Below are 15,428 nucleotides of genomic sequence, written 5' to 3' on the forward strand. Positions count from 1 at the left end.
TTCATTGTAGCTTACCTGGTTGCTACCTACCTTGATGTAGTGGTAAATGCGTTGTTGTAAATGCATTGCGGTGGCCCCTAGTTTTAGTAGATGCATTCTGATTATGTTGTTCCTTTGGCCTTGCTAGCACAGTCCCATATAACACTCACATTCAAAATAAACAATTTAAAGGAAGATTGTATTTAATTCAATCTGTTTAAGAATTATTAAGGGTCATCAGGGCAAGACTGTGCAGGGCAGAGCTGACTCTATCAGGGGCCCCATGAAACGCTGGGCCCTTGGTCAGGGCCCACTTTGGTCATGCCTTAGAACGTCTCAGCAGTGTTCCAGCACATAGTCGGCTAGTCATCTTACTGGATCCGAAGGTCAGTGGGTCTCTTGTGACTGTTATGTGTTATAGAGCACGGAGCAAAACTTGCAGGAACTACGGAGCCGAGGAGTGAAGCCACTGCGTCATCTTAGTGTCAGACGATGGCATCCACATTCCTGGTTTAGGACATCGGGTTTGTTGTATCCCCGCCTGTGGCGTAACAGGCGTGCTCTGTCACGGACACGTGACCTTTGGAATAAATATGGGCCACGCACTGACGTACGCCAGTTGGCGACGGCGGAGTGAGCCATTGCCATATATATTTTATTTATTTTTAAGGGATTTTCGAAATACAGCTTCTGTCTGGCAGGCACGAAGGTCAATCGGGAGTTTGTTCCAGTGCTGACTAGCACAGACTTCAAAGGTCTTTCCTCCTGCACGTGTCCTTTTGAATCTAGGAATAGCAAGGAGAATTTGGGAGTTGGAGCGCAGTGTTCTGGCGTTTTGATATGGACGTAAGCTACTTTTCAAGTGGGCTGGACCTTTACTCTTGGAGGCTCTATAAGCCAGAGTCATGGCCTTGTATACACATCGTTTGGCAATGGGTAGCCAGTGTAATCTACGGAGGAGTGGGGAGATATATTGTCTGGGAGAAATTCTCTCCACCAGACGTGCCGCAGCGTTTTGAACAGTCTGGAGTTTTTTACATAAGCCTGCCGAAATGCCTAGGTACAGCATAATGATTGTGCCAGTGATTATTTCTAGGCCCGGAGTATTACCCCCAGTGCCCCTCACCTCACATCCCTCATGCGGTCTACCCGACACCAGGACACAACTGGGTTCAATTTTGAAGATTAATATTTCTTGTTCAGATTACCTCTTTTGTTAGTTGCCCTTGTGTCTTGAAGTATGAACATTGAATTCAGTGTGGCGTCAATAATCCATACACAGAACCAAAAAGCCTCAAAGGGGTTTTTGGACCTAAACCGAATCTTCCTGTTTTATAGACCAGCCCAAAAAGGCCCTCTCTGTGTGGAAATAAAAAAAGACGCGAATGAGTCCAAAGTAATGCCTGTGGTTTACACTGCTCTTGCCATCAAAATGACCCACGCACTGAAACTCAGAAGTATTATTCCGCCCCCAACATTTCCGTAAAGAAACTTCCAAGAGTTCCTAATTTTGATGTACTAACCAATTCTCACAGGTTTTTGTTTGTAAACTACGACCTTTTGGTGGGAATGCAAATGATGACAGAATAATTGCAATGTAATACTGTAGTAAACATTATTTTAATTAAAACATAAAATAATTATTGTTATTAGGAAACAGGAATGAATCATCGAAACGTTTGCATCTCTCACTAGCAGCTGTAATTCTTTCATAATTAAGAAGACATTAAAAGTTTGCTGATGCAGTAACATGTTTTATCACCTCAGGCAATATTTTGCTTTTTCTAAGTGTTTAATTGCTTGTTTCAAAATCTGCTAATTAATGAGGCAGTGGAAATGGAATACATGCCAGACAGCCCAAACTCTGCAACGAAAGAGTACTTTGGTGAATAGTCTACACATATAATTTAGCCTCTATTGAAAATCAGTGAAAGAATAACTAAAGCAAAGGAATTTGCAACTTAGTATGTGAGGCTCTGGATCTCAATGCATTAATTAACAACAACCTTCCTTTAAAGTGGCAGCCAGGCCTTTGTGGCCTATGATGGTGTTAAACAAAGGGCTACTTTGTTTAACGCCTCTCTTTTCTTCTTGGTTTCAGCACAGCTTCTTCATGGTCTAGTTGTTTATTCAGAAGAAAACCAAACCAATAGTAACGAATAAAAATCCTTTCATAAATGGAAACCGTTGACCATCTGTCCAGATCAGTTGTTCTTAACCCGTGGTTCGAGGACCAGTGGCTGCTACTCCGCTAATGCTGCTTTGCAGCAATGAAAGAAAGAAAAAATGAAATGATAATAACTTGATGTTATTATAATTGTATTTGTTCCTGCTGTGGCAGCATGGGGGCGGGCGCAGCGGCTCTGCTTACAGAGCAGCGCAGGGGAGGAGTGGTGGGCACACTGGAGTGCGCATGATGCTTTGGCCGGCCGTCTCGAACTGGCCAAACAGTCATGCGCAATTAGCATGTTCTCCACTTATTATAGCCTCGGTGGAGAACGTGCCCAGTCCCCCATTCCCCCATTTCACTGGCTAGCTACGACGCTTAGACCAATCATAACGCTGCATACCAGTGTTGTGATTTGCTCAGGAGAGTCTGGCTGCCTCCTGTTCAGCGGACGTGGAAGAGAGATGACATGGGAGAGATGGTGAGGAGGTAACCGTCTTTCTTTTTATACACCCCCATACCACATTCCCCCCGCCACCACAAGTCTGTGCCAGCCGCCACTCCCATTGACCTCTTAGAATGAAGTAGCATTAACAGATTAATAAACTGTATATAAATATAGCAGTAAAATGTAAATTTTTTAAATTAAGCACTTTCTGTAAATATAGAGGAATTTGAAATTGGTGGCTAAAATCTAAGGAACAAATGTATGAAAGATCTTATTTTGCCATGCACAGCGCGAGAGGATTTAGGGTGATGCAAAACCATAATTGAGATTTACCATGCCACACAGACCTACTATGCATACCCAGCGCTGATTGATAAATATAGAGTAACGGAAGACAGTAAAATTCACTGTCTTTCATTACTCCATGAGTATGGGCACAGTGTGGGTGTTCTCTCACATCCACCTGTGCATGCTGACACATTCCCAAATTTACCAACACTGGTAGACCTGGGAATGTGCCAGAATTGCATACTTCCCCACAAGAGGTGCAATGAGGAGAAATAGCTTTATTTCTTTATTTCTCCTCAATGTTTCCTCTTTCTACATGTGCTGCGTTGTGCAGCACATGTAGAAGGAGGGGAATACCTCTGAGGACTGTTTTTGTGCCGGAAGGTGCACCTTCCTGCACATAAACAATTCCACATATAACACAGGCACCCATGCATCATGGTGCAATGGTCCCTACATTGGTGCTAGCAGCAGGTCGTGCACAGAGAGCAGGAATGTGTTTAATACAATGCCCTCCTGCTCTCTCCCTTTCATGCAGTGCAGCAAGGTGGCTTGTTGAGTTGCATTGTGTGAACATTTATTAAATATGCCCCAAAGTTAGTATCCACAGATTGATTCATTGGAGCACTGCAAGTACATCAAACAGAATATGGTATGCATTATATGTGCCCTAAATTTAATTTAGAAAATATCTAACCTTTCCTTAAATTTTAAACTTTGAATTACATTTTTTGTGAATTAGATAAAAAAAATGTGGATTTGTTTGATGAATGCTAATTCTGTATTTTTTATGTGTATTATTTGTGGTTAAAATCATCTGCCATTCTTGGACTGAGGTTCCTGGCTTCCAGTAACTCCTCAGTGATGGTCTCAGATTCCAATAATATTTCAGTGGAGTTTCCCGAGTTCCTGTAATGGTTAAGTGGGGCTCCACATAAATCAAAAGTTTAAGAACCCCTGTTGTAGATACCACTGTTTGCTGACCGTGGGAATATAGGCAGTGATCAAATACAGGAAAAAGGCTACCTCCTGGAACACAACTCTAACCACAAAAGATATAGTTGACTCCTTATATAAGGCGCAATTATTCTTTACCTAGTCAAAGGTATTTGGAGCTCAAAATGACAATCCATTATTATTGGATGAAGTGGCCTTGGTATGACGATGTGTAAAATACATGTCAGCACAGAAGCACCATTAGGTGCAAAAAGGACAGCACCAAGATGACTAGACACTATCTCAAGAAGAGTCATACTGAGGACGCTATTGAGTTGTATAGTACTGAAAAATGTAAGCCACTTCAACCTGACATGACGAGGGCACAGCTAATGTATGAAAAACATTGAGCGTACAGGTTGAAGAAAAATTCACAGGGCTTATTGACGATATCCTATGGGCACAACTGACTGGACATGCATGAATAAAATCCAGGTGGTACGATTTGAATAATTAGAAATTCCACCGCAGAACAGCAAGGTTGACCTCATTTTTCTCTGTTAAACAATTTTTCATCTTAAAAGGTTATTAAATTATTTGCTCCCCTGGTGTGAAATTGACTAAAAGAAATTAGGTCCTGATGATCCATAGTGGGTGTGGCCTGGATTGACATAGCAAAACTCTGTAGATATTTGATATGGGCAGTAATTAGTGTAAAAACTACATGCCCCATGAATCCCCAGTAACTTTTCAAGATGAACCTATAAGATGACATAACCCATGCTGAGCAAGGAGAACAAATAACAAATCGCCACGTGGTGTTGCTGATCGGGAACTACAACCTTGTGTAAGAAGAAGAAGGAGACATATGACTGGGAGTGCCCCACATTGAGGAATTACTTGGTAATGGCATGAACCAAGCAGGATATGCCTAACAATGGCGCCCCTCAGGCTGTTAATGCCAGTGTGAACAGGATCAAGCACACAAGTTAGGCTGACAGCAGGAGAGAATGTAGGTTAGATTACCCAGCACACCTGCTTAATGAAGTAAGTAAAAGGGCACATGTTCTAGTGATGTATGAACTTTGAACCTCTTCTTAGGAAAAAGAGATATTATTTTCCTAAGCCGCATGTTACCACAAGTCACTATTGCGGTGTGGGCGAGAGTGAATTAAAATTTGTTTCCACTTTTTCCATTTTTAAATATCATCTACAACTGGATTCAGAGTATCCACCATTAAACCGATTCAAAAGAAATTAGGAATCACCTTAAGGAATGCAGTGACCAACATGTAATTTGTGTAGTATTTAGTATCATCCTTTTTTTGAAAAGGCGTGACTACATGAGTTGCCACCCCAACTCATTATCAGGAGTGTTGATAACTCTGCATGCGTTTCACATTTCACAGTGACATTGTTATCAAAATGATAATATCAAGATAAAATATCTGTGATTTTCCTAGATTGGCTCAAAATACGAGGTGAAGGTAGGAAATCAGTCTCTCACCTGGTGTAAGTTTGCAAACATAGGAAAAGACTATTAATTAGGGATCCATGTACAGACCTTAAGAATGCCCTCAACCAGGTTTTTGGCACATGAGCAGGCAGAAACATGTCTTCACTTTTAAGGATGATAGGGTCATGATACCCATAGAACATCTGTAGTTACCCCTTTTTTAGTCATACCTAAGGTACCACCCAATAAAGGAAATTCCTGCTGTATACCATAAGGAATTCTTAATTAACTTTCTAATCTAGATTCTTGCACTATCCAGGATTTTTAGAACTCCCTCACTGGTGAGGTAGAGTCTACCTGGGTAGCACTATCTTACCAGGGTAGGGTAAGGTGGGCAATGATGAACCATGCCACAGTGCATGGGTGAGACTTCTTATCCAAAAACAAGGAACAGGCATTTTGAGTGCCTAGGCCCTTTGACTAGCTAGAGAATCAATTCATCCTGAATAAGGAGTCCACTCTAACCTTTGTGTCGTAGAACAAATGAAAACAGGAACTTCTGTTTTAGCAATCCCCTAAAAGGGACAGCCCTGCCCCAAAAGGGCCAGTCCAGCCTGAACCTCTAAATCAGGTTCCCTCTAAATGGAACCACAAGACATACTGGAGATAATTTAGACTATTTGGCATCTATTAGTGAAATTCAAGCTAAGTTCCTGTGGGTGAAAATGCTACAGACACCCCATCACTAGGAATGCCCATAGCGCAATGGATGTACCACAAAGAAAAATAAAACGCTAAGCAATGAAGTAGATGCTGTTGATATTAACAACTCCATACTATGGTTTGCACATGTTCCATTGTTATTGTTTCATCTCTCTTCATTTTCAGAGAGGGACTAACCATTTTCAAATCCATACTTTTCCCACACTAAAAGGAACCATTTCAACCAAAATGCTTCATAATACCGCCTCGGAACAGGGCCACAAGCAGCCCTCATGTTTGGGTCCAAATAATAATTATTTGCCCCTTTCATTAATGTTAAAGGTCAGAGAATGTAAACATAATTTTTGCCAGAAGGCAATACATTTATACATATATCTCCCCGGTTTGCCATGTGGGTGGATGAAAGATAAAAATGGACCCTTATCCCATCTCTCTGGGTTTGACCACATCTGAAGGAGTAACAGATAGACCCAAGCATTGACATGCCATGATGTAGATAAAGATGAAAAACACTGCTCTGGTGAGTGTCTCAGAAGCAAAGGTTTGGTCCTTGTAGCCACAAACTAAAAACAAAAGTAAACCTGGTACAGACATCCTGCTAACTAACTCCTATCTTGCTTAAAGGATGAGGCCCTTATTATATCCCCTCTGCATTGCCCAAAAGTGAAAGATCATTTGTAGTCCCACCCTAAAAGTAAGAGGTATATGGGATTAAACAAACTAACATGCCAGAAGCAGCAGTAAGCTGCCCAATGCCATCACCCCACAGTTACCAAATGTAAGGGGATTATTTACTATATCCCTCACTCCCTACACCACAAAAAAAGAGCCTGGGAGATTAGCCATTAGTGCTTATTATTGCCCACCCAGAGTGTGAAAATCTGACCAGATATTGCTCCCCCATCCCAGACTAATAGACAATTAATACAAAATAAAGGATGTGGTAATTGTGAATAGAAGCCTGCAACATCTGTGAACTGGCCTGGTCCTCCATGACCAGAACATTTTTATGAGCTATCGAAGAGAGGGCATCAAACAATTTTTAATAGTGTATTGTGTGTTGGGAAAGATACTTAAAAAGAATTCTAAATTACTAAACTTTTGGGAATTTTTTTCTAGTTTACAATCTATTTCTATTGCTATCCTGATGGGAAAGACACCCTCTAACATAGAAACCAAATCCATGATCAACCACCCATGCATGTGATCACACAAGGACAAACACCTTTAAAGTCTGTTGCACACAATCAAAAACACCAGGACACACTAGCAGACATCATGCATATTACTCATTTTTATAATTTCATATTGCATTAAATATTTTGCTGGCTATATTTTCATATTGTTCTGTTATTTCTTTTTTTACTTGTGCAAATATATTGTGATTAGTAATGATATTACAAAGGAAGTGCCTTTTTAGTGCATTACGGAGCATTCTACAGCACTTATAGAAAGAGAAAAACACCTCTAGTGATTGTTTTTGTGCAGGAAGGTGTCCCTTCCTGCACAAACAGAATCATCTCCGTAACGCAGGGACCCTTGCACCATGGTGCAAGGATGCCTGAGCAGGCACATGGCAGCCAATTGCGCACCATTGAAGGGGAGAGCTCAGGATATGTCTTATTTGCTGTAAATATGAAACATCCCTTTACGGGGCAGCCAAATGGATTTCCGCACTGCGCTTTGCTACTTTCTTGTAAATAAGGCCCTAGATGTATCAATTCCCCTTAGGACTGACATTTACCTAGAATGAGCTGTAGGTTTAGGCATAGATCAACAGTGCCCAAACCTTTGCAAATCTCAAACTTAACCCTGGAAAGTATCTGCTTCTCCTCTAACCACAGCTCTAATTTGGAGGCAATAATTCTGCCCAAGTTCTTACATGAATTGTCCAACAAGAAGATTGGACAGTAACAGCAGGGTAGATTTTTGTGCCCTTTCTTAAATATTGGAACTACCACACTTGCACCAGGATGGAATTAATTGGCTAGATAGAGCGACTCTTAAAACATCCATTATCAATGGTGCGCATTGAGAACAATTTCCTTGCGAGACTGCACCACAAGATCCAAATGAACCACGTTTCATTGCTGGAAAGCAGGGCAGGCAGCACCCTGTGTAGTGCCTTTTTCCACTTGGAATTTTATTTTGTTCAAACTTGAAGGGATTGAAAGCTGCCCCAGGGGTGGAAGAAGGTTGGTGCACTGCAAAGCCCAGAAAGCTTTGCGAAGAGACACGCCCACTGTGGCAGGTGTTGGAAATCTTAACCAAAGTGCGCAATAAAAACTGCTTCCAAATCCTTTCTGAACATTGCCTCTGAAGAAAGGTTGAGATTCCTGAAACGCGTCAGGCAGATTATAACTATTTGAAGATTGCATTTGCGAGTTGTCTGCTGGCAATGAAATGGATTAAAATACGAGTGCCTATTGACTTTATGTGGCTTCACTACGTTTTTTGGGGCTAACCTGCTTTGTTGGAATATATATATATATGTCATGTGATCAAGTCCTCCCTGTAAGGATGAAACGCGTCATGGCTGCCTTCGTTTGACTGTATGCTGAACCTGAAATAAACTGAGGCATTTTCTAACAGCTCTGTGGTCCGTGCTCTGTTTCTCTGTCCTGCGAGGGAGAAGCGGTGTCTGGAGTTTGCTGGTGATATATATATATATATATATATATACATATATATATATATATATATATATATATATATATCTCTTGCGAAAAAAGCTCCTGCTAGCAACCCTTCACCTTCGATAGGGGTGGCTCGAGCCGGCGGAGCAGCCGGATTCAATATGCATTCAAAAACGGCGTTCCTCACGAGCGCTCAGGCAAAGGACGTACAGACCACAATCCACTTGTCAGTCCAAATAGTTGATTTATTCCAACATAAATCTACGTACTACGAAAATGGCTAAACAACGAATACTTGAACATACTAGAGCCATAACGAACAAAGATAAACAGTACCCCATTGCTCGGCATTTTGAGAGTCACCATTTTTCCAATGCTAAACTTCTGAGATACTATATTATTGAACAGGTGATCCTATCTGCAAGAGATGGCAACCGTGCTTTAAAACTAAGACAACGAGAGTCGAGACATATTATAGGTCTCTGTACCCGTTTCCCGAAAGGACACAACCTCGATGAGGAATACAATGTACATTTACATGGTGAATGATTGTAGTTGAAACCACGAAGAGTGTATAGTTATATCCGCTTTTATATGCTTTTTCCAACAGGTTGAAAGGGAGGGACTCTGTCTCAGGCTTGCGACATCTGCACCCTATTCCTTTCAACGTTGGCCTTCTCCATTCTTCGCTCCAAGTATGTCTCTTCTTGTTATTTTGTATCGAATCACAGTGCACTTTGACTTTTATTATTTGTAACTTGGAATATGGGTTTTTCTTGGCTGTTCTATAACTTAGTACTCAAATTTGCCCCCTTTATATCAGGTGTATGTCTATTAACTATACATTACGGGTACACTTATTGGATTACGATTTGTATACTGGCAGTCTTTAGTTAGACCCACTATCTAGGGCATTACACCGTGACTCATTTACATACCCTTTTCCCACTAACCAGGGGATATGATACATTGTGCACTCCTGACACAATGTGATACTATTTAACATATATTCATTTATTTTCCCTCTCCCACTAACCAGGGAACTGACACGCATGAGGGCGGACTCTACCCTAAGGGTGCACACGGGGCAGTGACAGACAAACAGTACATTCTGCCAATCTGCCAATGCATACTGTGGCGTATTGCGCTACTATGGCAACCGCTACGACACGTGACCCGTAACTAACGCCGGCTTAAATTTAAATTTAATTTCAACTATCACAGCCAGCACATTACACGTAGACATGACGTATGTACATGGTACCATGCCAGTTCATTACCGTTATTAACAAGGTTCATATCGTATGATTGTAACAATACTTGGGATGTGTACAAATCGTTTATTTATTGTTTTCATCAACAGACTTTGACAGACATTTAATGTAAGATATGTACATACCTGATAAATTGTTACCATGCCTGACTAACTACAATATGGCGCCTTTAATTACAACTTTAGGTTCGTTAGTCCGTTGTTGATGTTTACATGTGTACACACGGTAAAAACAGCAAACTTTCAGAGTACTATTGTGTGCACAAGCACTCATGGAGTGCGAAACGCGTCACGTAGGGCTTATGGCGTGAATAAACCCTACCTTTTTGACAGACCTGCAGTCTAAGTGTGGATTATTGTTGTACCTGAGTGCACGTTTGGAACGCCGCTTTGGACTACATATATATATATATATATATATATATATATATATATATATATATATATATATATATATATATATATATATATATATATATATATATATCAAGACCAAACAGTCCCCCACTTCTTGAGAGACAAGAGCCACACAGGTAAGTTGGAATCCTTTTCGTTTAATTACAGTTTGCAGGAAAAGCGACTGACATAATGCATTTCGGCATCACTGCCTTCCTCAGATGTCTCGTGCCCTTTTCACTCGTATTAACTGTCTGCTTTTAAAATCAAAGCGTCTCACATGGATTGGAGGAGACACTCTTGCCTGTTTTGGAGGGCCGATGCTCCAGACTCGCTGCCCCGAGTCTTTTCGCCACAAAAAATCATGTGGAAGTCCTTGCCCCAGTGGGCGGTGTCCGCAGCTGCACCTCCAAAGCCCGGATTTTGAATGCAGGAACGGAGCGGGATTCCCGTACCTTTCATCCCACCTGCACTGCCCACAACGTGGCAAGGCGCCCACCGCTTCAGTGAGCATGGGCACTATCGTGCGGTCATGACCCAGTGTAATCCAGCCTGTCGATCGCTGTGGTACCAGGTGGTTTGGCGGTTTCCCAAGCACTTTGAGACACACCACTTTTTTTGCCACACTCCGCCAAACTTTCTTTAGGGATGGGGGCTCCTGTGCTTGTGGCCAGCACTACACACCAAGACCAAACAGTCCCCCACTTCTTGAGAGACAAGAGCTACACAGGTAAGTTGGAATCCTTTTCGTTTAATTACAGTTTGCAGGAAAAGCGACTGACATAATGCATTTTGGCATCACTGCCTTCCTCAGATGTCTCGTGCCCTTTTCACTCGTATTAACTGTCTGCTTTTAAAATCAAAGCGTCTCACATGGATTGGAGGAGACACTCTTGCCTGTTTTGGAGGGCTGATGTTCCAGACTCGCTGCCCCGAGTCTTTTCGCCACGGAAAATCATGTGGAAGTCCTTGCCCCAGTGGGCGGTGTCCGCAGCTGCACCTCCAAAGCCTGGATTTTGAATGCAGGAACGGAGCGGGATTCCCGTACCTTTCATCCAACCTGCACTGCCCACAACGTGGCAAGGCGCCCACCGCTTCAGTGAGCATGGGCACTATCATGCGGTCATGACCCAGTGTAATCCAGCCTGTCGATCGCTGTGGCACCAGGTGGTTTGGCGGTTTCCCAAGCACTTTGAGACACACCACTTTTTTTGCCACACTCCGCCAAACTTTCTTTAGGGATGGGGGCTCCTGTGCTTGTGGCCAGCACTACACACCAAGACCAAACAGCCCCCCACTTCTTGAGAGACAAGAGCCATACAGGTAAGTTGGAATCCTTTTCGTTTAATTACAGTTTGCTGGAAAAGCGACTGACATAATGCATTTCGGCATCACTGCCTTCCTCAGATGTCTCGTGCCCTTTTCACTCGTATTAACTGTCTGCTTTTAAAATCAAAGCGTCTCACATGGATTGGAGGAGACACTCTTGCCTGTTTTGGAGGGCCGATGTTCCAGACTCGCTGCCCCGAGTCTTTTCGCCACGGAAAATCATGTGGAAGTCCTTGCCCCAGTGGGCGGTGTCCGCAGCTGCACCTCCAAAGCCTGGATTTTGAATGCAGAAACGGAGCGGGATTCCCGTACCTTTCATCCCACCTGCACTGCCCACAACGTGGCAAGGCGCCCACCGCTTCAGTGAGCATGGGCACTATCATGCGGTCATGACCCAGTGTAATCCAGCCTGTCGATCGCTGTGGCACCAGGTGGTTTGGCGGTTTCCCAAGCACTTTGAGACACACCACTTTTTTTGCCACACTCCGCCAAACTTTCTTTAGGGATGGGGGCTCCTGTGCTTGTGGCCAGCACTACACACCAAGACCAAACAGTCCCCCACTTCTTGAGAGACAAGAGCCACACAGGTAAGTTGGAATCCTTTTCGTTTAATTACAGTTTGCAGGAAAAGCGACTGACATAATGCATTTCGGCATCACTGCCTTCCTCAGATGTCTTGTGCCCTTTTCACTCGTATTAACTGTCTGCTTTTAAAATCAAAGCGTCTCACATGGATTGGAGGAGACACTCTTGCCTGTTTTGGAGGGCCGATGTTCCAGACTCGCTGCCCTGAGTCTTTTCAACACGGAAAATCGTGTGGAAGTCCTTGCCCCAGTGGGCGGTGTCCGCAGCTGCACCTCCAAAGCCCGGATTTTGAATGCAGGAACGGAGCGGGATTCCCGTACCTTTCATCCCACCTGCACTGCCCACAACGTGGCAAGGCGCCCACCGCTTCAGTGAGCATGGGCACTATCATGCGGTCATGACCCAGTGTAATCCAGCCTGTTGATCGCTGTGGCACCAGGTGGTTTGGCGGTTTCCCAAGCACTTTGAGACACACCACTTTTTTTGCCACACTCCGCCAAACTTTCTTTAGGGATGGGGGCTCCTGTGCTTGTGGCCAGCACTACACACCAAGACCAAACAGTCCCCCACTTCTTGAGAGACAAGAGCCACACAGGTAAGTTGGAATCCTTTTCATTTAATTACAGTTTGCAGGAAAAGCGACTGACATAATGCATTTCGGCATCACTGCCTTCCTCAGATGTCTCGTGCCCTTTTCACTCGTATTAACTGTCTGCTTTTAAAATCAAAGCGTCTCATATGGATTGGAGGAGACACTCTTGCCTGTTTTGGAGGGCCGATGTTCCAGACTCGCTGCCCCGAGTCTTTTCGCCACGGAAAATCATGTGGAAGTCCTTGCCCCAGTGGGCGGTGTCCGCAGCTGCACCTCCAAAGCCCGGATTTTGAATGCAGGAACGGAGCGGGATTCCCGTACCTTTCATCCCACCTGCACTGCCCACAACGTGGCAAGGCGCCCACCGCTTCAGTGAGCATGGGCACTATCATGCGGTCATGACCCAGTGTAATCCAGCCTGTCGATCGCTGTGGCACCAGGTGGTTTGGCGGTTTCCCAAGCACTTTGAGACACACCACTTTTTTTGCCACACTCCGCCAAACTTTCTTTAGGGATGGGGGCTCCTGTGCTTGTGGCCAGCACTACACACCAAGACCAAACAGTCCCCCACTTCTTGAGAGACAAGAGCCACACAGGTAAGTTGGAATCCTAATATATATATTACCTACTGGCGGTCGCCAGTAGGTATATATAGTTAGGATTTCTTTCCTATGGGATTTTTGAAAATTCTATGTCGAATAACTTTGGCGTTTGTGGACGGAATTGGCTGAAAGTTTCAGGAAAATGGCACATTTTGTTTTTGAGAAGCCCTTGTAAATTTGGGGCGCCGAAAAAAAGGGGGGTCCCAAAACGCGTTTTTCCCATTCATTTTTCCATAGGGCGGTTGGAATCACTTTTAGCTCGAACGGCTGAATGGATTTACACGAAACTTGGCAAAATTGTAGATATGGTTTGCCCGATGTGCCTTTGCTATGTCTTAAAATATGTGCTCCAGTGGATTTTGAGAAATTAACGTTTTAAAAAACAGATATATCTGTGACAGCCACCCGGTTAGCACCCCGGTTCGCGTACCTGACGTGTAACGCAACTTCGCTAGGAGAAGCGGATTGGCTCCCCGGTGACTGTGAACATTCTAAACAGTCCGGAGCGGCCGCCATCTTGTGTCTCGGTAGGATCGAGACACAAGATGTGGCAAAAACAAAGGGGGAAATGAGCATAAGGGGGCAGAGTACATCCTCCCTGACCCCCTACGTTTGATGGGGGGGCTTTAAAAGGGCCCCGCGGGGAAAAAAGAAATAATTTTTATTATCGTTTTTTTGCGGGGGAAGCGCTCGGTACGCGCACCGGGAAGCGGTCCGGGAAGCATAATATAGGGAAAATAGGATGAAACAATGTTCAAATAATGTATGTATATTGATTGTTCTTTTTGTTGTATTTTTTTTTATTTTTTTTATTTAAGTACTAACATGTAGGTACCAATGCAGAGTCTAAAAATAAAAATACACCGTTTCCTTTGTAGATATCTTGCATGTTGTTTCAGAAGTTATTGTGGTATATGGAATTCATAGCGTAGTCTGTCAGGAAAGCAGACACACCATGGAGCCAGGAGATGATAAAGAGATGTTAAATACACATTGGAGATAATATAGTGGGAGAAAGGAAGTAACTATGAGCAAACTTACTATGTAACACAAAAAAGTTGCACAGTATATTTAAAGTCTGATTTTACATTATAATCAATTTGGTACTAGTTTAAAAAATACATATAAAAATGAATAATGTCTCAAACAATTTTTGAATTATTAAATATAAATTTATTTCTCTTATTCGTTTTCAAAATTTAAAAGAACTTCTAATAATTGATTGTCAGAAATGTTCTCATTTTCAATCAGGTAATCTACTGATTCTACACATTGCAGAAGTTCAAAGTCCCGTGATTCATCAAAGAATTCAGAGTCATTGGGTTCATTTTCTGTATCTTTGTTGCTTTCCGGAACAATTTTGATGGTATTTTTTCGCTCTCCTTCCATTTTTGTGCTGTAAATTGAATTTAAAAATAATATATCAGTACAGATAGGGCACTGTTGGGTTTAAGTACAGACAGGTAGTTTGGTTTTTTAAACAGTGATTTTATCTTTGGGCAGTGTATGGTATCAGACTGGAAGTAGAAATATAAAAAAATGTATGTGATAAAGCCTAAGTAAATTCTTAATTATACAAGACAAGACTAACTCAATCCATAACTAAAACAGAGAAGTCTATCTTATTCTATAACTATTACAGAGGGATAGTATATAACTATCAGAAAATGTTTTCCTAATTAACTTAAAGTGCACAACATACTTCAGTATTTAAAATAACATCTTACCTTTCAAAAAGAAGTTTAAGTTCTCAGTTGAAATGCACTTGATATGTACTTCAGGAAGTAGTAGTCAAAATGGCTGTGTTTCTCTCTCTTTCTTTATATATTTTCAGGTACATAACCAATCAAATGTCATGAAATAATAGAAGATATTGAAAGTAGCATTTTAATTGGTTGTCAATTCTAACACTTCATAAGTGTTTTTGTTAGGTAATTTACCTCAGGATATTTAGTCAGGCTTACAGCATAATTTTCTCAATGGAATTCCATCAAATTTGGGTAAATGGTAGGGACTGC

The sequence above is a fragment of the Lissotriton vulgaris genome, chromosome 4_1 (assembly GCF_964263255.1).
Source record: "Lissotriton vulgaris chromosome 4_1, aLisVul1.2, whole genome shotgun sequence".
Taxonomy (NCBI): Eukaryota; Metazoa; Chordata; class Amphibia; order Caudata; family Salamandridae; genus Lissotriton; species Lissotriton vulgaris.